Here is a 22,145-nt window from a genome sequence, read left to right as displayed (position 1 = left end):
GGGACCACGGCCCCACACAGGGAAGGTAGGCTGCTGAGCTGGGGAAGGTGTGGGGCAAGGGCAAGTAAAAATTCCACAAAGCTTTCCTACCATTTGAAAGTTACCGTTTTCCTGATTCAGCCGTCTCTTGGTTGCTGTAAACCTTTAGCTACTTTCCAGAGTTCTGACAAAGTTGGTTCTGACAGTTTTACTTGTTTTCAGTGTTTCTGTGGAGGGATGGGAGCTTGGAGCTGCCTCCATCATTTTCCAATATCCTGGCCCCTCATTTACTTTTATAATTTGTTTATGTCTCCTTGACCACCATTATGTAATAATAGTTTTGTTCATGTTTCTCTTATCTTCACCTGGTAGGCAGAGGTGACAGTGTCTGTTACCTGAGGCAAATTTGACTTCCCTGATTCTTGAGTTGCTCTTTATAAACTGAAGATACTCTGCTTTCCTCCCCTCTTTTCTCCCCCCTTGGTTATTATGAAGAGCAAAGAAGAAAATGAACATGAAAGTATTTTTGTAAAATTAATCTAATTATATAATCTGTTGATGTGGAACCTTATCAATGCTTATTTTCTTTTTGTAATTGAAATATGAGTCATCAAGAACCATTAAGTAGAAGTAAGTTAAACTGGGAGTTCTGTGAATCTGTTCTCTGTTCCACATATTTTGTCAGCAGATTATAGTTACAGCAGAACATGCATATTTTTTGGATCACTGCAGACTAAAATGCCCTTGAGCAAAGAAAGAAAAGGAAGCAAACTAGGGACATTACTAAACTTTTTTCAATCTTTTGTAATCAAATTTGAGTTTAATGAACATTTCCAGTTACCTAGAATATTAAAACATAGACTGATTAAAAATCTGTACTCTGTGTCTTAGCATTCTTAATCTTCTGTTTTCTTTATATTTATATAAATTTCCATTTTTCTGACACAAGACTCAAAGACACTGTCAACCATTTGAAAATATTATCTTCTTAAAGGAAAACACAGTAGGAATGAGGAGATGGGCTATAGACATATTTGTATAAAATCAACTTTGCTCTCTGATTATAGTATATTACTTTTTGTTATTTAAAAGATTCCTTGTATACAGGTGAAAGGTATGATGTACTTTATGAAAAAAATATATCCTTATTTTAAGTTCTACTTAATGTACTGTCTGTTATCATTAGGCAATGTTAAAACATCCTTATCATATAATTACTGCAGTACTTTAATGTTTGATACTTTATGGTCTTGATAATTTTATAAAATGTTATTTTATGTAGAAATACAGAATTATTTCATAGATATTCTTTACCATAGTCAGCCTCTGAATATTTATAATGTATGTTAGGTGATTTGTCATCCTTTTGCAGGACTTCCCTCAGCTATGCTATATAGTTAATTAAATATTTGAGTTTCATATATATTCACTTGTAACACATTGACAGACATTTCAGTGTACTCCATTACATGGGAAACATTGATTTGAGCATGCTATGCTATTTTAAAAATATTAAATGTGAGAGCTTTAGTTTCCTGTTTAGGTAATATCTAAAATGTTTGCCCAAATTAGCCAACATGTGACCATTTTTTTAAGTTTGCAGAATATATTAATTTATACCAGAATAAAAGCTGATTTCCTCCTGATTCCTTAAGAATTGCAAAATCCTCTAAGAATTACAAAACTACAAATTGTCTAAATTCTGGTAAGCCAGGAACTTCAGTTTTGGTTTCTAGAACTAATAATTTTCTATGAGAAATTACCTCTGGTTTTCTGGCTTGTACTGAGAACCATTTTATTGTCCTAACTATTCATAGAAAAATAAGTAATGAGAACTCAAGGAATTTTCATGCAAACATAGCTATTAAGGAGTGTTAAGTCTTTGTTCACTGTGAGGAAATAAATGTTTAGAAAATTCTTACTGTAAATATGATTATAACAGTTTCCCAAAGCCAATAAAATAAATATTTGGTCACCTAATGGAAAACTCAAGTCATTTCAATTAAGCAGCTAATGTGAAGATAAGAATCAGAGTTTCAAAGCTACTAAGTACCACTTAATAGCATCCTGTAGGCTCAAGTGCTTTTCACTCATCAAGTCTCAGCAGTGTACTTTCTTTTTCAAGGTAACATTCTTTAGGAGTAAGGATATTTCCTAAACTGTAGCCTCCTACTATGTTTAGAAATGTTTTCTGAGATATAGGCAGCATTTCCATTTTTTTAAAAAAAAATCCATTTTCTGAGTCTATAATGTATCCTGAAAAACTTATTATTATGTAAGAGAAGAGTCAGATACTTTGACAATGTTTAGAGATGTTTCCCAGGAAAAAGATAGAGGATCTTTTTTTTTTTTTTTTACTTGACATATAATTGACTTGTAATATTATATTTGTTTCAACTGTACAACATAGCGATTTGATATATTTATAGATTATACTGCATATAAAGTTATTATAAAATATTGACTATATTCCCTGTGCTGTACATTACATCCTTGTAACTTATTTATTTTATACCTAGTACTTTGTACCTCTTAATTTCCTTCACCTATCTTGCCCCTCCCCCTCCCCATCTCCCCTTTGGTAACCACTGACTTGTTCTCTGTATCTGTGAGTCTCCTTCTGTTTTGTTATATTCATTCTTTTTTTTATTTTTTAGATTCCACATATGGGTGAAAACATAGTATTTGTCTTTCTCTTTCTGACTTATCTCACTAAGCATAATACCCTCCAGGTCCATCCATGTTGTAAATGTCAAAATTTCATTCTTTTTTATGTCTAATATTCCATTGTGTGTGTGTATATACACACACCACATTTTCTTTATCCATTCATCTGTTGATGGACATTAAGTTGCTTCTGTATCTTAGTTACTGTAAATAATGTTGCTATGAATATTGGGCTGCGTATATCTTTTCAAATTAGTGTTTTCGTTTCTTCAGATATATACCCAGGATCAAAATTGCTGAATCATATGGTGGTTCTATTTTTAATTTTTTGAGGAACCTCCATACTGTTTTCCACAGCGGCTGTACCAATTAGAGGATCTTCATTCAGAATTCTAATAATATGTATATTTCTCATTTTTATTTAGAATAAATTTGGACACAAAATGGATTTTTTATAAGAAACACTATACAACATGGGCCTGAATAAATCTTTGGTCATAACCACAGGACAAGAAGGGGAGAGGTCATTGGGGCACTTTCTAAAATTTCTTTATAAGCACATACTTTATGAATCAAGAACACGTAAGTATTTTTAGTGTTTTAATTATATTGTTTCAGTATATGACATTTACATACAAAGAGAATCTGATTTTGGTAATTCATCATGACTTCCCAATTATAAAATTTGGTGGGTTATCTTGTAGTCCTTATCTTGTTTTACCTCTCTGCTAAACTACTCTCATATTCCTCAAACTGTGTCTTTCCTTTGCTTTATCACCTACTTCCTTTTAGTTTTCTTTCTCTCTGACTTCTTCTAAATCCTTTTTGTCCATCTCTTCTTCCTCTGCTAAAGTTGTTGCTGTATAAGGTCTTTCCTTGACCTTTAGTCTCATTCACTGTTAAGTACCTACTATGTACTAGACTCTATCCTAGGTACTCTTTTGTGTATTGTTCCTGATAATTTATAACAACTCTGAACAGCCACGTTAACTTTCCTGAGTCCACTACTAAGCGGGTAAAGAAGATATAACACCAAATGTTTGACTCTAAAGCTATATATGATAATAGTTTTCAAACCTTTAGAAGAAACTGAATAGTTAAAAAAATTCTTACTAGGACCCCAAAATATAATACAGATGAGAACAGAACTGCTCTGTTAGATTGGGGGTGACAGGTCCAGTGTGGGCATCCTCCCCATTCTGCCCTCACTGTGCCCTTAAATGAACTTACTCAGAACCCAAGGTCTCTGGGAAAACCAGTTAAAAAGGTACAGTGATTGGTACTAATTCTTAAGCCCTTATTTATTTTGTTTTAAACTTAGATTTCCAACTGGATTCTGAACATTTCTATCTTTCTACCTGCATGTCTGACATGTACTTCAGTTCCTTATGTCCCAAAATGGAGCTTATCTTCGTGAAACCTGTTCTAACTATTGTGCATTCTGTTGGTGGTGAAACTTAGCCCAGCCAATCTTCTGTGCCAGAGACTTGGGTAAATAGTTCTTCTTGCTTCTGTCTCACATATAATTAAGCGAGTTAAGGTCCTGGGGGTCATAGCCCCTAGAGGCGCTCATAATAATTTACTTTGCTTCCTTTTTCACTCTTTCTTTCTTCAATCTTTTTCATATAAAGGTTTCTAAAATTCAGGTCAGAATGCAATACTCACCTACTAACATTTTTTATGTGTCCTGATTATCTAATTAAAAAAAAGTTCAAAGTATACAAGGCCCTTCAAATTTGACACTTAGAATACACTATGTTCTCTCAGGCATCTAGCCATTGTATATTCTTTTCTTTTATATTCCTCCTGCCTCTTTATCTACCTGGCAAGTGATTGTTGTCCCTTATGTATCAAGTTACGCATTATGTTTTCTGCAAACACTCTCCTGACTTCTCAAGGCTTCCAGTTCTCTTATATTTAAAAAATCATCTTTCTTTACACTAGACTTTGATCTCCTTGGGAACAGAGACTGTCTTCTATCAACTAGCACAATACTGGTACATAGTTAAGTGTTCAAGATATGTTCATTGAATAAATAGATTCTTTCCAAGAAAATAAAACTTCTTAAGCTATCTGGGTGTCCCCTGCTGTATCTGTCCCTGTCCCCCTCCCCCCCGCCAATTCATCTGTTCACAAAGTATTTATTGAATTGATACTATGTACCCAACCTTTAGGCACTAGGATACAGAGATAAGCAAGAATGTCATTAGTGTTAAGTCCACCTAGGTTTCTAACCAGAAACCTGGGCATCACCCTAGTTCAGTTGTTCCTAAGTGTGTTCCCCAGATTAGCATCATCTGGGAATTGGAGGTGGGGTGGGACCCAGCAATCTTGTTTTTTTTTTTTTTTTATAAGGAGTCCATTTTCTTAATACAGTTATCAAATGTAGGATATCCCAAAATTTTAAGCTTTAATAACTTTAGTGGAATGAATGCTACAAACATATAAAAAGCATCATTGTCATTTTAATTTCTTTTTTTAAATTTTTTAAATTTTTTTGCGGTACGCGGGCCTTTTACTGTTGTGGCCTCTCCCGTTGCGGAGCACAGGCTCCGGACGCGCAGGCTCAGCGGCCATGGCTCACGGGCCTAGCCGCTCCACGGCATGTGGGATCTTCCCGGACTGGGGCACGAACCCGTGTCCCCTGCATCGGCAGGTGAACTCTCAACCACTGCACCATCAGGGAAGCCCCTTAATTTCTTTTACCTTAACTTTGTGATTTTTTTTAATATAAATTTATTTATTTATTTTTGGCTGTATTTGGTCTTTGTTGCTGTGCGTGGGCTTTCTCTAGTTGCGGTGAGCGGGGGCTCCTCTTTGTTGCGGTGCACGTGCTTCTCATTGCGGTGGCTTCTCTTTGTTGCAGAGCATGGGCTCTAGGCGCGGGGGCTCAGTAGTTGTGGCTTGCGGGCTGTAGAGCGCAGGCTCAGTAGTTGTGGCACGTGGGCTTAGTTGCTCCGTGGCATGTGGGATCTTCCCGGACCAGGGCTTGAACCCGTGTCCCCTGCATTGGCAGGCGGATTCTTAACCATTACGCCACCAGGGAAGCCCTGTGATTCTTTTTTTTTTAATTGAAGTGTAATTGACCTACAACATTATGTTAGTTCCTGGTGTACAACATAGTGATTTGATATTTCTATACATTACAAAATGATCACCACAATAAGTCTTGTTGTCATCTATGACCATGCAAAGATATTACATTATTATTGACTATATTCTCTACATTGAACATTTCTTACCCGTGACTTGTTTATTTTTTAACTGGAAATGTGTACTTTTTAATCTCCCTCACCTATTTCCTCATCCCCTCACCCCTCTCCCCTCTGGCAGCCACCTGTTTGTTCTCTGTATATAGGACTCTGTTGTCTGTTTCTGTTCTGTTTTGTTAGTTCATTTGTTTTGTTTTTTTAGATTCTACGTATATGTGAAATCATATGGTACTTGTCTTTCTCTGCCTGACTTATTTCACTTAGCATATTACCCTCTAGGCCCATTCATATTGTCGCAAATGGCAAGATTTCTTTCTGTTTTTTTATGATTCCACACACACACACCCCCCACATCTTTTTAATCCATTAATCTATTGATAGGCACTTAGGTTGCTTCCATTATCTTGGTTCCTGTAAATATGCAATTGCATATTGTTCCTATGCAGTGAACATAGGGGTGCAGATATCTTTTCAAATTAGTGTTTTTATTTTCCTTGGATAAATACCCAGGAGTGGAATTGCTGGATTATATGATAGTTCTAGTTTTAATTTTTTGAGGAACCTCCATACTGTTTTCCATAGTGGCTGTACCAATTTACATTCCCACCAACACTGCAAGAGGGTTCCTTTTTTGCCACGTTCTCGCCAACACTTGATATTTGTTGTCTTTTTGATAATAACCTTTCTGAGTGATGTGAGGTGATATCTCATTGTGGTTTTGATTTGCATTTCCTTGATAATTAGTGATGCTGAAGTACTTTTTGTGTGGCTGTTACCCATCTGTATGTCTTCCTTGGAAAAATGTCTATTCAAGTCCTCTGCCCATTTTTTAATGGGGATGTTTGTTTTTTTGATGTTGAGTTATATGACTTATTTGTATATTTTAGATATTAACCCCTTATTGGATTTATTGTTTACAAATATCTTCTCCCATTCAGTAGACAGCCTTTTCGTTTTGTTGGTAGTTTCCTTCTCTGTGCAAAAACTTTTTAGTTTGGTGTAGTCCCATTTGTTTATTTTTGCTTTTATTTCCCTTTCCTGAGGAGACATACCCCCCAAAAAATGTTTTCTTCTAGGAGTTTTATGGTTTCAGGTCTTACATTTGAGACTTTAATCTATTTTGAGTTTATTTTTGAATATGGTGTGAGAATGTAGTCCAGTTTGATTATTTTGCATGTAGCTGTCTAGTTTCCCCAATGCTATTTATTGAAGAGGCTGTCTTTTCCCCATTGTATATTCTTGCCTCCTTTGTCATAGATTAATTGTCCATATAAGTGTGGGTTCATTTGTGGACTTTCTATTCTGTTCCATTTACTTATGTGTCTGTTTTTGTACCAGTACCATACTTTTTTTTTTTTGATGACAGTAGCTTTGTAGTATAGTTCAAAATCAGGGAATGTGATATGTCCAGCTTTGTTCTTCTTTCTCAAGATTGTTTTGGCTATTTGGGGTGTTTTGTGTTTTCAGTTTTGTTTATCTTTTCAGAGAACCAGCTCGTAGTTTCATTGATCTTTTCTATTGCTTTCTTAGTCTCTATTTTATTTATCTCCAGTCTGATCTTCATTATTTCTCTCCTTCTACTATCTTTGGATTTTGTTTGTTCTTTTTCTAGTTTCTTTAGTTGTAAGGTTAGATTGTTTGAGATTTTTCTTGTTTCCTGAGGTAGGCTTATATTGCTATAAATTTCCTTCTTAGAACTGCTTTTGCTGCATTCCGTAGATTTTGGATTGTTGTGTTTCCATTTTCTTTTGTCGTCTGGTATTTAAAATTTTTCTCTTTGATTTCTTCAGTGACACACTGGTTGTTTAGCATATTGTTTAGCCTCTACATCTTTCTTTTTGCAGTCTTTTTCTTGTAGTTGATTTCTAGTATCATACTGTTGTGGTTGGGAAAGATGCATTATATAATTTAAGTCTTCTTAAGTGTAGTGAGACTTGTTTTATGGCCATCATGTGATCTATCCTGGAGAATATTTCATGTGCACTTGAAAAGAATGTGTATTCTGCTTTTGAATGGAATGTTACATAAATATAAAGTCCTTCTTGTATAATGTGTCATTTAATGCCAGTGTTTCCTTATCAATTTTCTGTCTGGATGACCTGTCCATTGATGTTAGTGGGGTGTTGAAGTCCTCTACTATTATTGTGTTACTATCAATTTCTCCCTTTATGTTTGTTAATATTTGCTTTATGTATTTAGGTGTTCTTATTTTGGAACACCTAATATTTGGAACACCTAATATTTACAACTGTTATATATTCTGCTTGGATCTATACCTTTATCACTATGTAATGTCATTCTTTGTCTCTTGTTATAGTCTTTGTACTAAAGTCTATTTTGTCTCATATAAGTATTGTTACACACACACACACACACACACACACACACACATATATATGAATGATTATTTTAAGTTGATGATCTTTTAAGTTCCAACACATCCTAACAACCCTGTATTTTTACTCCCCTGCCTTTAATATTTTTGACATCATATTTTACATCTGTTTGTTTTGTATATCCCTTAGCTACTTATTGTGGATATAGGTGATTTTACTACCTTATCATTTAACCTTCCTACTAGTTTTATACATGGTTGATCTACTACCTTTACTGTTTATTTGCTTTTACTGATGAGATTTTTTTTTAGTAATTTTCAGAGGTTTTCTCTTATTCTTTCAATTGAAAAAAATTCCTCTGCTTTCTCATTTTGCTTAACTTTCTCTGTCTCTGAAATTAGGTGAAACAGTTACCTGTTGTATTGTTGAAGGGGTGTCCTTGTATGGAAGCATCCCTATATAGTCTGTATGTACCCAGTGACTTTGGTAGGAGAGCTGGATCTGACGTGAGCACAAATCATGTCTTTCCCTAGGGTAGGAGGTGGGGCTGGAAATGGAGGGGCTAGAGTAGAGCCAAGCGTGAGTTGGGGCTTCCCCTCTGCTCACACCACCCTGTTGGGGGGCAGGGTCAGTTCCCAAATTGCTGGAGCAGAAGCTCTAAGGATTGGGTCTGAGCTGGCTCCATTTCCTCTAAGTGTGTGCTCTCTCCATCCCAGCACTGGCACCCTTGCCCCACAGGGTGAGCGGTACTGGAACAAGAGGGGCCAGTACAGGAGCTCAGTGTGGGTCTGGATGCGGGCTGTGGTGGTCCTGGCCACAGTCAGAGCCTGTGACCGCTTGTGATGTGCTGCCTCAATAAGCATCAGTTATGACTGCCCTTGCCCCATTCAGTTGCTGTCCTGGGTCCAAGCTGCCTTTGTGTCCCGCACAACTGAGCGCTCCCCTTGGTTGCTACAGCCCTTGCCCTAGTGTGGAGCTACATTGCAGAGTACGTAGGGCAGTGTGGACACTCAGTATGGGTATCAGCACTTAGCATGCGTCTGGGTGCAGCTGTGGCAGTCCCTGCTGGAGGCAGAGCCCAAAACCACTTTTGATTCACTTCCTTTTTATAAGCCCAGTAATGGCCTAACCCCCACCCTGTTCAGATGCCTCCCTGGCCCCAGGCTGAGGCAGCCCTCGCCCTGATGTGGAGTTGTGAAGCAAGCAGAGCCTGAGCGGGCACTTGGTTCAGGTTGGGACTCATGCCAGGCTGGTTGTGGGAAATGGACCAGAGTCCAGTGCAGTTTCAATTTGTTTTCTCTGCCTTGTTTCAAGAGTAAGCACGTATTCACGCTTTTCCTGCATAGAGTCTATGTTTCTTACAGCCCTCCTGTTAGTCCCACTATATTTCTACCCAGCTAAGTGGACTCGTCTTTCCAGTGTTGGACCCTAGGGCTGAAGCACTCAATATATGGCTCAGCCCTCTGTGTCTCCCTGCAGGGGCACAGGTCCCAACCTGATTGCTTCTCTTCCCTTCCTTCCTGATTCTGTGTACATCTTTCTTACAACTTTGGTTGTACAAGGGTCTTTCTGCTAGTCTTCAGTTAGTTTTCAGTGTGAATTGCTTCACATGGAGATCTCTTCATGAGGGGTGGTGAGTTCCATGTCCTCCTACTCCAACATCTTGATCTCAGTGTGCTCCTTTTGTAATTTTTATATTTCTAATTGTGGTTTTTTCTTCTTAGAAGAATCCCTTTAACATTTCTTATAAAGCTAGTTTACACGCTGAGCTCTTTTGCTTTTTTGGTGTCTGTAAAACTCTATTTTTCCTTAAAATCTGAATATAGCCTTGCCAATTAGAGTATTGCTGATTGTAGACTTTTCCCCTTTTATCACTTAGAATATATTTTGCCACTCCCTCTGAGTGGGAGTGGCAAAGTATATTTTATATATATATAAGTTTTTGCTGAAACGTCAGCTGGTAGTCTTATGGTAGGTCCCTTGTATGTAAATAGTTCCTTTTCTGCTGCTGCTTTAATATTCTCTCTTGATCTTTATCTTTTGCCATTTTAATTACAGTGTGTCTTGGACCCCTTTGGTTTAAACTTGTTTGGGACTCTCTGTGCTTCCTGGACTTGGATGTCTGTTTCCTTTCCCAGGGTTGGAAAGTTTCAGCTATTATTTCTACAATAAATTCTCTGCTCCTTTCTTTTCTCCTTCTTGGACTCCTATATATAGTGCCAGTATTAGTATGCTTGATGTAGTCCTAGTTTTCTCTTAAAGTGTCCCCGTTATTTATTCTTTTTTCTGTTCTGCATGTGTGATTTCTACTACTCATTCTTCCAGTTCACTGATCCATTCCTTTTTATTATATAATCTGCTGTTGATTCCTTCTAGTGTGTTTTTTTATTTTAGTTACTATATTCTTCAGCTCTGTTTGATCCTTCTTTATATTTTCTAGTTCTTTGTTAGACTTCTCACTGTTTTCATCCATTTTTTTCCTCAGTTTATTGAGCACCTTTATGATCGTTACCTGGAACTCTTTATTGGGTAGATCACTTTCCTCCACTCTGCATACATAGTTCTTGTGAGGTGTTTTTTTTTTTTTTTTTGGTTTTTTTTGCAGTACGCGGGCCTCTCACTGTTGTGGCCTCTCCCGTTGCGGAGCACAGGCTCCGGATGCGCAGGCTCAGCAGCCATGGCTCACGGGCCCAGCCACTCTGCAGCACGTGGGATCTTCCCGGACCGGGGCACAAACCCGTGTCCCCTGCATCGGCAGGCAGACTCTCAACCACTGCACCACCAGGGAAGCCCTTCTGAGGTTTTATCTTGTTCCTTCTTTTGGAACATATTCTTCTGTTGTCTCATTTTGTCTAATTCTCTGTTTTTGTTTCTATGTATTAGGTAGGTTGGTTATGTTTCCTGATCTTGGAGGAGTGGTCTTTTGCAGGTGATGTCCTGGGAGGCTCAGCAGCACACTACTCTCTGGTTACCGGAGCTATATGCTTTAGGGCTTCCCCCATGTGCAGGGTGTGCAGGTTCTTCTGTTAAGGAGGGCTTGACTACTGTGGGTGCACTGGTAGACACTGTGGGTGCACTTCTGCCTCCTGCCTGGTTGGCTGCCAGGCCCTTCTTTGTGTGAAGGCTGCCAGTTGCTGGTGGGTGTGGCCATGTCCTCGCACAGCTGGCTGTGGTGCCTTGGGGGTACTAGGGCTTTGCTAGCCAGGTCCTCAGGTGCATGTCTGCAGGGCCCTGGGAAGTCCTGCAGCTAGTGCCCACCTGCTGGTGGGCAGGGCTGTGTCTTGGCATGGTTGGTGAGCTTTATTTATTAATGAGCGGTGAGATAAGATGATTTCTAATGTTCCCTTCCAGTTTTAGGATTCTGTGTTGCTTCCCTTACTGTACTGTCTATGCTTTCTTTACCCACTATTCCTCTCATGTATTTTACAAAACATTTAGAATTTATTTTCAGTAACCACATGTAGGATTTATTTTAAGTGTATCTTTAAAGGATGGGGTTGGATCCCCTTGGTATTTATTTTATATCATTTCAAATAAAATTATTCTATCTTTAGTTCCATAAAACATTAGTTTTTACAAATGGAGGCCCAATTAGGAACAAAAAATCATGAATAATCTTAGTTTGTATTTTGCTTTTTTTTTTTTTTTTTTAGCAGTGCTGCATGACATGTGGGATCTTAGTTCCCTGACCAGGGATAGAACCCATGCTCCCTGCAGTGGAAGCGTGGAGTCCTAACCACTGGACCTTCAGGGAAATCCCTATATTTTGCTTCTTTTTTACTTTTGCTGACTCATTGAGGCAGGTCTACCTCAAAGCATGATCCTAGAGATAAGCATATTATCTGGCTTGTTTTATGAACTTTGGAATGACAGATAAAAATAATTTTTCTCCCAAAAGGTAGAATTCAAGATAACAATAGGGCTTTTTTCTTTCTTTAATCTTTTAAAGTAATGAAATAAGAAATCTAGGTGTTTAACTATGAAGAAGTTTTACAGTGTATTAAAGCAGGTTCTGTAAAATTAAACTCTAAAAACTTATTTTCAAAATGTCATATGTAACTGATTAAAATGTGTTTTTATTTAAAATATACCAGCATGTGCAAAGGCATAACGCATTGCTAAAAAATGTAGTCTGGAAACAAATCAGAATACTGAAAATAAGGCTATAATTTTTTAAATAAGAGGAAAATATTTTCTTTACACATGAAGTTTTTGGTCCAAATGGTATTTAACCCACTGACTGATTAGTCTATTAAGGCATTCTATTCCAGAAAAACTTCATTTTTGGTAAAAATTGATTGCATTAACACATTACTTATGATAATGGGCATAGATTTTTTTTTTCCCAAAGTGATGCTGTGGTTTTGCTTTTGGAAGGGAGTACAAGTTTTCTGTGGGCTTAAGTATTAAAAATGCTTCTTAAAAACTTGAAATTGTTATGCATTAAACCAGAACTCTTGGAGCTTTTTCGGATTTTACTGCTTATAGTCACTGGTCCCTTGAGTAGATATTTTATGAACCTGTTTTTACTTGCTGGAAAATAGAATTTTCCATAATTAAGGAAAAACATCAGTTATTTTATCCACTTGACTTTGTCTCTGCTTGTTATTGTTTGCTTTAGAGATTTATCTAAGTTATCGACATGATTCAGATTCCAGTGTATGAAATAGAGCTTTTGAGAAGGTGCTTTGAATGGAAAAATAAATATCTTACAAAATATCTAGCTCTGGGTGTGTCTACTTCTGTTTGAATTTCTGGTTTTTCTTTGCATTTATAGCTATACTCCATTATAGCATATATCTTTGAGTATAAAATTGGTTAACACATTGAGAGTTCAGCTTATGAGACAGAGCATGATAAAATCTCAAAACAATTTTCAAATATACCTATTTATGAAAATATGAATATTTTTATTTTAAATAATGTCATTTTACACTCTACATATTTATACATTCTGCCCATCTTTCATTATTGTAGACATCTTCTAATTTCCAGGAAATCTTCCTGTCTTCCTCAGTGACTGATGTACACAGCCTGTCTTCCATTCAGTCCCCTGCCATCTTCCTCCATAGTTCATAATTTGTGGTGATAACTCGTTTCATGTCCTGTATATATATATATATATATATATATATATATTTTTTTTTTTTTTTTTTTTTTTTTTTTTTTGGTACACGGGCCTCTCACTGTTGCGGCGTCTCCCGTAGCGGAGCACAGGCTCTGGACGCGCAGGCTCAGCGGCCATGGCTCACGGACCCAGCCGCTCCGCGGCATGTGGGATCTTCCCAGACCGGGGCACAAACCTGTGTCCCCTGCATCGGCAGGCAGACTCTCAACCACTGCGCCACCAGGGAAGCCCCTGTATTTTTTACTTGACATCTATTTTCATGGCCATTCTTTAGATCCTTAACTTAACAAGAGTTGATTTAGTTTAAAAAATTCTATACCCTCTACTTAAAAATTAGGATTTTTTTTTAAGCAATGGCTGTTTAGTGAGTAGATATTTATCTTGCTATCAAGAAACTTATCTAACAGGGAATATATAGCAGTTATAAACAGCCATGATACTTACCAGAGAGGTAAAGTACATGCAAAGTCAGAGGAGGAAGAAATAATTCTACCTGGGCAATCCAGAGGAAGTGGCATCTAAAAATGTCGTTAACTATTTTAAACATAGAGAAGTACAGAGAATAATCTAATAAAGAGATATAATTCTGCCACCTGGAATTAACAAATGTTATTTTTCAGAGGTCTAAAGGTAACATCTTTCTTCCTTTTGAACAAAACAAAGGCTTTAGAATGTTTTAACCTTAGACTTCCCCTTCTTTCGATACCATTTTGTGGTGGTGGTGATAGTGTTTTTGGCTCATCTTTGCTCCTTGTATCCTGTTCTTCCCATTGGGATTTAATTTCCACCTTGCTGCAGTATCTCCTTTAGTGCTTCTTTCACATTTTCCATCTGTTTAAGCCCTGCTAAATTCTTTGTGTTTTCCACACGTGTCTTCCAATTGACTCATTTTCTCGCTGTCTGTGGATAATCAACTGCTTAACCTGTCCATTGATGTTTTTGTTCCAAATATTGCTGTTGGATTTTTTTTAAAGAAAATGTCTGGTCTTTTTGTATTTTTCTTGCCTTGTGGCATCTATTTCTTTCTTCATCTCTTTTGACATGAAATATACTTCTTTTAATGTTTCTTTCAGAGTCTCTTATCTATGGGTCTGAGTGTTAGTCCCGCCATTGGTTGTTTGTGTCTTCTGACTCGTTTTATAAGTGAGGTTCATTTCTTCTTCTTCTTCTTTTTTTAACTATGAACCCTTTTAGTGGGAGTTGCTTTCCCATGAGCCTTGGATTGTGAAGGCATGCTGATGTACAGATTCATGTTTGCTTCTGCCAAGGTCCTATTGGCTTCACTGAATCTGGAACAATTGCTATTCTTAATTTCCTGGTGGGGGAGTAGGCTTGGGTATTATGATTTCTTATGTTTTCTTTTCTACCAATGCCCCTAGACTTTCTTGTGACTGTCCCACGCCAGTGAACAAAATTTTCCTACAAGTTGTTTTACAAATGGGATGGACAGCATTTTGTAGCTCCAGGTTATATGCAGGGAGCCAAGCCTAATTCCAGCTTCCCACCTCTGACAGGGCTGCAGCCTGTCTTCTGTCCCTATATGGGTGTCGAATCACTGGTACCCATCACTTCCCTGAACTTCGGCCTCCGCTCATGCTCTGACTTTGCGTTCCTCTATAATTTCTGGCACTTGAGAGTTTTCTTGCTTTTAAACTTAGTTATTTTATTTTATTTTATTTTATTGTTACAGTATATATAACAATTCTGTGTTGCATAGGGAAGCTTCTCATGTTTCTGTTCAGAATTGAGGGGTTGACATTTGAACCATGGCTTTGGAAGACAGGCAATGATGAGGTCATTCCAAGATAATGAAACAGCCTAAACAAAGGTATGGAGTGAGTAGTGATGAGGCTTTCATAGGGAATAACTGGAAACCTCACGGTTGACTTTGACTTAAGTTCAGGGTATGTGGAGATGATTAATGGGAAATGTGTTTGGAAAGGTAGGTTGGAATCAAGTGCAGTAGTCCTTGAGTGGTAGGCTAAGGAATTTTGACTTCATTCTACACACAGCAGGGAGCCTATGAACGTCTGTTTGTGTGAGAGCGATGCAGAGCTTTGCCCTAGGAAGAGTAATTTGGTAACCATGAATAGGTTGGAATGGAGAGACCATACTGGAAATAGGGAGCTCAGTTAAGAGACTATTAGCAGTAGTCCAGAAGGAGGTAATAAGGAGCTGAAATAAGGTAATAATATTGGCAATGAAGATGATGTGAGAGGTAAATAGATGTTTGTAGAGAGATACTGTGATGTAGATTTCTCATTGGTATGCAGGGGAAAGAGGATTCCAAAATGACCTTAAGAGTACATTGAAACTATTAAGAGAAATAAGAGACACAGAGGGGTAGGTTTGTAAAGGAAGATGAGTTCAGTTATGAAAATATTAAATTTATAGTGCAAGTGAGACAGTCAAGCACAAAGGGCCACCCAAACAGAAAGAAGGGTAAAAGGGCAAAGGATAGCGTTATAGGGTTTAGTAGAACAGAGGTAGTGAATGAAGGTGGTGGTGAATGAATCCATTTCAGAGATGGAGTCAAGAATTGGAGAAGAGGAAGTAAGCCGAAAAGAAAACTAGTAAATTAGGAAGCAGGTGGAAGAAGAGAAATTTGGGGAATCATGTGTCAAAGCAGTTAGGAGTATGGTCCAAATTATAGGCATTTTTATGGAAGCCATAGGCTAAGAGCATTTCACAGCTGGAGGCTGTCTCCAGATGTAGAGAGAGTGGAAGATGTTGAGGAGGACAAGGACAGAGAAAGGGTCAGTTCATAGGAGTGGGAGTTAAAACACAGAATATGAAGAATAAGAGGAAGATAAGGTAGTGAGAGTGGAAATAATGTAGAAATTTAACTTTTTTTTTTTTTTGCCGTACGCGGGCCTCTCACTGTTGTGGCCTCTCCCGTTACGGAGCACAGGCTCCGGACGCACAGGCTCAGCGGCCATGGCTCACGGGCCTAGCTGCTCCGCGGCATGTGGGATCTTCCCGGACCGGGGCATGAACCCATGTCCCCTGCATCGGCAGGCGGACTCTCAACCACTGCACCACCAGGGAAGCCCGCAATTTAACTTTTGAAATAAAATATACTAAGGTGTGCATAGGATTTATGAAGTATAGATCTGCACATATATATTTGTGAATATATAAATGTATTATATATGTTGTATATGTATGTGTGTAAAGTTTTCCCACTTTTAACATGTAGGTATTGGGATACTCTGTTACCCTGTGATAAAAGATTAACAAGCAGTACTCTAATTTGTCTAATTAAAAAAAACAAAAATGAAACCTTCACTTGGATCTTCATAATTGGGGTATAATGAAAGGGGGAAGAGAGAGGGCAACATTATTGTTGGAATAGATGTGGGAGTAGATGAAGGTCACAGAGTTGGAAAGGAGAAGTACATACTAATTAGTAAAAGGTAAATGACTTTGGAAATTTGGGCTATGAAAAGCCTATTCCTTATGAAAGCATACCTTGTGTTAATAGTGTCAAAGAGAATATGTACAGGGAGATCAGCTTGGTGCTTTGTGACCACCTAGAGGGGTGGGATTGGGAGGGAGACACAAGAGGGAGGAGATATGGGGATATATGTATATGTATACCTGATTCACTTTGTTTTAAAGCAGAAACTAACACACCATTGTAAAGCAATTATACTCTGATAAAGATGTTTAAAAAAGAGAGAGAGAGAACATGTAGTTTGGACAGGGACACTATGCTTATTTTTACTTATTTTTTATTTAATCTTCTAAAAAATAGTATGAGGTATCATTATCTCCCTTTTACAGAAAAAAAAACTGAAGTTTGAAAAATAAAAGAACTTTCTAAATCATAATGTTAGTAATTGTCCAAGGAGGGATTCAAACCCAAATGTATCTGTTTCTAAAATCTTTGTCCTTTCTACTAAACCAATATGTCTTTATATATTTATGTGGTACAGGGACAAAGGGGGAAATGGTACAGGGGAGAAGACTGGGGTGGTGTATATTTAATTTAGAGTCTGTAGTCACTAGGAGACCATGCCAAGGGGGAGAATTTTCCTTCTTCAACCTTAACAGGGTGCTTACCCAACTACCATTGGATGGAGAGAGGAATTGAATTTGGTTTCTCCATCTAGGCTCTTAGCCTTATTACTAGCCCCAGAGAACTCAGTATGTTTCATGCTAATAAAGAAATAGAAATTTGCAGCATTATCATAGGAAAAAATTCCAGATTATCAGGGCTTTGGCTGAGGCTTCATTGACCACTTAACTGATTTCATCCATCACTTTGTTTTTGCTGCTTTAGTAGATCAGCTTTTTGACCACTGATCAGTACTTAGGCCTGCTGTTTAGATGTGTAATCTTCAAAGGGTTCTTTGCTGATAAATCTGATTTTACTAACTTTTCTCATCTTAAATTAGTTATTGACTTTGCATGGAAACCAGGAGGGAGTCTACTAAAACAGTAGAAAGAACAATATGAATGTAACATGTTTTAGTATTATCTATACTTTAAGATGAATTATTATAATTAACATGAATTATTACAAATGGAATCAAAGTAGCTATAAGTAGTAATATTTGGTGAAATCAAGGTCAGCTAGGAATGGTTCAGTGTTTCCAAGCAGATTGTTGACTGGATTAATGGCAGCTGTGGTTGTGACTATATTTTGTGCACTACTCTTTTTTTAATGAAATATTTCATACATAGAAAATATATAGTATGTACTTTATAAAGAGTAATAATAAAACAGTTACTAAATTGTTTCCATTCTCATTGCTTCTCCCTCCTCTACTCCTTCAAGTCCTGTATTTTGAATTCTACTTATTAACGTATGAGGTGGAGCATAACCAATGCTGTTGAAACTACCTGTGTGCATTTCTCTTACCCCTACTGTGGTTCCACCTAACATCAGAGATTCACTCACCCTGAATATGGTGATTATCATTTCCTTGCTTTTCTTTACAGTTTGATCATATATCTTGCATGTTTAGAACTTTATATAAATGGACCATGCTCTGCATATTTTCTGTAACTTGTTTGTAGTTTTGGTTTTCTCAGCATTGTTTGTGAGATTCCCTAATGTTAATACATGCATGCATGTAGCTGTAGCTCCTTTGTTTTTACTGCTGTATAATATTCTACTGTATAAGTAATAATAATTTGTCCATTCTCCTGTCAATGGACACTTGGGTTGTTTCTTTTGTTCTTTTGCTGTAAGAAACACTACTGCTATAAGTATTGGGTTGGCCAAAAAGTTCATTCAGGTTTTTCCATAACATGTTATGGAAAACCCGAACGAACTTTTTGGCCACCCAATACTAGGAATAGGCCCCTTGGAGCCCCTCGATGGAGAAATCTAATAGGTTTTCTGTCCCTGTCTGCTATTATTACCACCCTAAAATTACAAGAACAGGAGAGGCACAAGTAGCAGGTTCTAACTCTTTTCCAAGTGGCTCATGCCTCCCTTGCATCTACCTCCTGTGCAAGTCCAGGGGAAGAGAGTGTATGAGATATTGGCAGGGGACGGCAGCATTTACCATACCTGAATACACCCTTCACTCTAAAATAGCTTAACTTATGTGTTAGGATTGTCCCGAGAAACAGAACCATTAGGAGAAATAGAGGAAGGGAGGGAAGGAAGGGGAGAGATGGAGGAAAGGAGGGAAGGGAGGAAGGGAGGGAAGGGAGGAAGGGAGGGAGGGAGGGAGGGAGGAAGGCAAGGAAGGAAGGAAGGAAGGAAATTAAAAGGTATTGGCTCACACAGTTATGGAGGCTGAAAAGTCCCATGATCTGCTATCTATAAGCTGGAGAGCTGGGAAAACCAGTGGTGCATTTCAAAGGCCTGAGACAGAACCAACGGTGTAGATGCTAGTCCAAGTCCAGATGCCAGTCTGGAGCACCAAGGACAAGAGAAGATCAGTGTTCCAGCTTAAAGAGTCAGGCAAAGTGAATTAAACTTTCTTCCACCTTTTTGTTAATCTCAGGTTCTCAACAGATTAGATAATAGCCACCCACACTGGGGAAGGCCATCTGCTTTACTTAGTTCATCAATTCAAATGCTAATCTCTTCCAGAAACACCCTCACAGACACTCAGATACACACACAGAGTAATGATAAACCAGATATCTGGGTGTCCTGTGGCTTATTCAATATAATTTTATGTTGATGCATAAAATTAACCACCACAGCTTCTTTTGTCATACGATTATACGTTGTAGTTCTCTAGGTCTCTGCCTTAGTCCTTTCTCTCTTCTCATTCTGTCTCCTCTCCCTAAATATTAAGCATCTACTCTTATGGTTTCAGATACCATCTAAATACTGATAACTCCCAAATTACGTTCATTCCATAATTTTATTCTTAGCACTTGGTGCATATATCCAGCTACCATTCTGCATCTCAACTCATGTATTCTTATATAAGCGCTTCAGACTCAAGTCCAAAATTAAATTCATGATCTTTCCCTTTTCTCTTGTCCCACCCCAATTTGCTTCTCCTCCTCCAGTTTTCCATTGTCTCTGTGAGGGCATCTTTTCTGTTATACCTGACTAGGTAGCTGGAAGTTGAGCTTGACAATACTTCCTCCTTCCCTTCCCCTTCCCCCATATTCCGTTGGTCCTTAAATATCTCTTGAACTAGTACTTTATTTCCACTGCCACCACCCTAATCCAGGAACCATTGTCTCAAGCCTGGAATAGAGAAACATTCTCATATGGAGTCTCTATAATCAACTTCTGCTTCTCTAATCCACTGTGCAGCCAAACTAGCCTATTTGAATTACCAGGTTCCTGACAAATTTTTAGTTGCTTCCCATTGCCCTTTGAATAAAATTTGCAGTTCTTAACATTCCTATAAGGCCTTCTTTTGGATACTTTCTGCCTGTATCACTAGCCTCATCCTGAGCTGGAGTGACCTTTTCCCTGTATTCTCAGTATGCGCTGTTTCCTCATCCTTTGGATCTAAGCTTAACTGTCATTTCCTTAGGAAGGCCTTTTCTAAACTTGTTCACATTGGTTTCCCTTTTTATCCACAGCCATAGAACCCTGACTTTCTCTTTCATGATATTTATTAACATCTTTTTTTTTTTTCCCTACTGAATTACAAGTTCCATGAGAGCATGGAGTCTTTTCTGTCTGTTTTATTCTGAGAGTTGCTTCAATACCTGGCAAATAGTAGACACTGAGTAATTTTTTTTTTTATTTTTTGAAATGAATGAGCTGCATACATATGAATGTTTGCATTTTACCTGTCCCACACTTGGGGAAAAATTACTCATTCTTCCTTTATAAAGATGTGATGAAACTTCCGGCATACATCTGTTACTAGCATGGAATTCATAGTAAAACATTACATTAGACAAACCAGAATGGGCTATGTCGTCTATGTGTTCAGTAATTCACACTCAAATCAAGAAAGTATTCCTTTCACTATGTAGTTACATTAACTTTCAGTAATAGCTGTCTTGACCTAAAATTCCTGGTGTGTTCTTTGATAGTAATAAATTGTACAGTTTGCTTCAGTTATAATTCAGAAAGACTTATCTGAGCAATCTGTAATTATCTCTTACTTTGGAGCAATGTGGCTTTTAATTTGCAAATCTGAGCTTTGTTGTTCAGGTGGTCTAAATGTCTGGAATAATTGGTCATTTGATTACCAATTATGTTAGTGTAAGTCTGAAATCAGCTTTAATAAGTAGTTTATTCAAGTTGCTGGCTAGATAATAAAGTGAAGAGTAGCATCATGACTGTTTGTGGAATTCGTTATATTTTTGGTTGGAGTTCATGAAGCCATGTATTTTTATGACCAAACTGCCCTCAGAATTATGGACAGTAATTCTGACTTGTAGCGCTTTCCTCATTTATGTTAGAATATATGGTTATCAATTTCTCTATGTAGACAGCTTATCTGTTTTTCTGACATTGTGATTGGATTAGGACACCTGAGCACTAACCTCAGTTTTTTAGAATGCTTCTGCATTTTAGTGATAATTGTCTGAGCACATCATTGCTCTGATTGTTTTTAAATCTTGAGATAGACTTCAGGTTGTTAAGGGAAATCTTTTATAGCTTTGGCTGAATTTCTTACAAGAGCTCTTGGTCTTGACAGCTGAGATGTGTTAGCTGATCTCTCTTAATGGTACTTAGATTTGAATTTTGCAGGCTGGGAGGCAGAACTACTTGGAACTGGTCTTTTCAACGCATGATGGCTTTAAATGCAGACTTTAAAAAATGGGCCACCTTGTAAAAAGAAAGTCTTAGTCTCTAGAGTTCATTCCCTTTCTTAGTTTGAACCAGTCCAACTTTACAACTCAGTGGAGTTAAAAAGTTGGACTTTTTTTAATTTTTAAACTCTCCATAGGGCCTGGTAATTTGAGGTGGAGGAAACTAATATGAACTTCACATTTTCATTTCAGTTTAAATTCTGAGATTCTTTGATTCTCTGGAGCCAAAAGCATTTCAAGGGTTTTCATGAGGAGGTTATGACTGGAGGGGAAGAGTGCTGCCTCTTGGTTCTGAGTGACAACCCCTGCCCTCTGCCCCTAGCTGAGAACTCAAAGAATTGTTACATAGCACTAAAATGAGCTGAGTCCAAAACTTCAGCCATATGGTCAATATAGGGCTTTTAAAGGAAGGGAAATAGTAAAAGAGTAATTTCAGAGGAACTCTCTTGTGTTAAAGAACTGAGAAAATGAAGTCTTTCTGAAGCTAAGTGTAAATTATACCACCTTCTTTGGGAGCAAAAGCTGCTAAATGTAACAGAAGAAAATGACAGTGTAGGAAATCAAAGTTCAGGAACAGGCTTTCAAGTGTGGTTTTCTTATGCTTAATCCTTTACTCCCCTC

The 22,145-nt window shown here is 37.7% G+C and overlaps 1 protein-coding gene across 7 annotated transcripts in view; it reads left to right on the top strand.

Annotated features, from left to right (window-relative positions):
• MNAT1 (MNAT1 component of CDK activating kinase) overlaps window positions 1–22,145 on the top strand; it is a 219,102-nt gene that overhangs the window by 187,485 nt on the left and 9,472 nt on the right. For 2 of the 7 annotated variants that reach the window (XR_012329959.1, XR_012329961.1), the window contains 2 exons: window positions 3,072–3,228; window positions 4,591–4,643. The exons of 3 other annotated variants lie outside the window; for them this stretch is intronic. The gene's annotated coding sequence lies outside the window, so the exon portion shown is untranslated. Of the gene's footprint in view, window positions 1–3,071; window positions 3,229–4,590; window positions 4,644–18,105; window positions 18,239–22,145 lie in introns of all 7 variants that reach the window. 2 more of the 7 variants (XR_012329960.1, XR_012329963.1) reach the window with 2 other exon arrangements.

This window comes from Tursiops truncatus, chromosome 2, assembly GCF_011762595.2.
Source record: "Tursiops truncatus isolate mTurTru1 chromosome 2, mTurTru1.mat.Y, whole genome shotgun sequence".
Lineage (NCBI taxonomy): Eukaryota > Metazoa > Chordata > Mammalia > Artiodactyla > Delphinidae > Tursiops > Tursiops truncatus.
The sequence above is the reverse complement of the archived record's forward strand: the minus strand, read 5'-3'. Positions and strand labels throughout refer to the sequence as shown.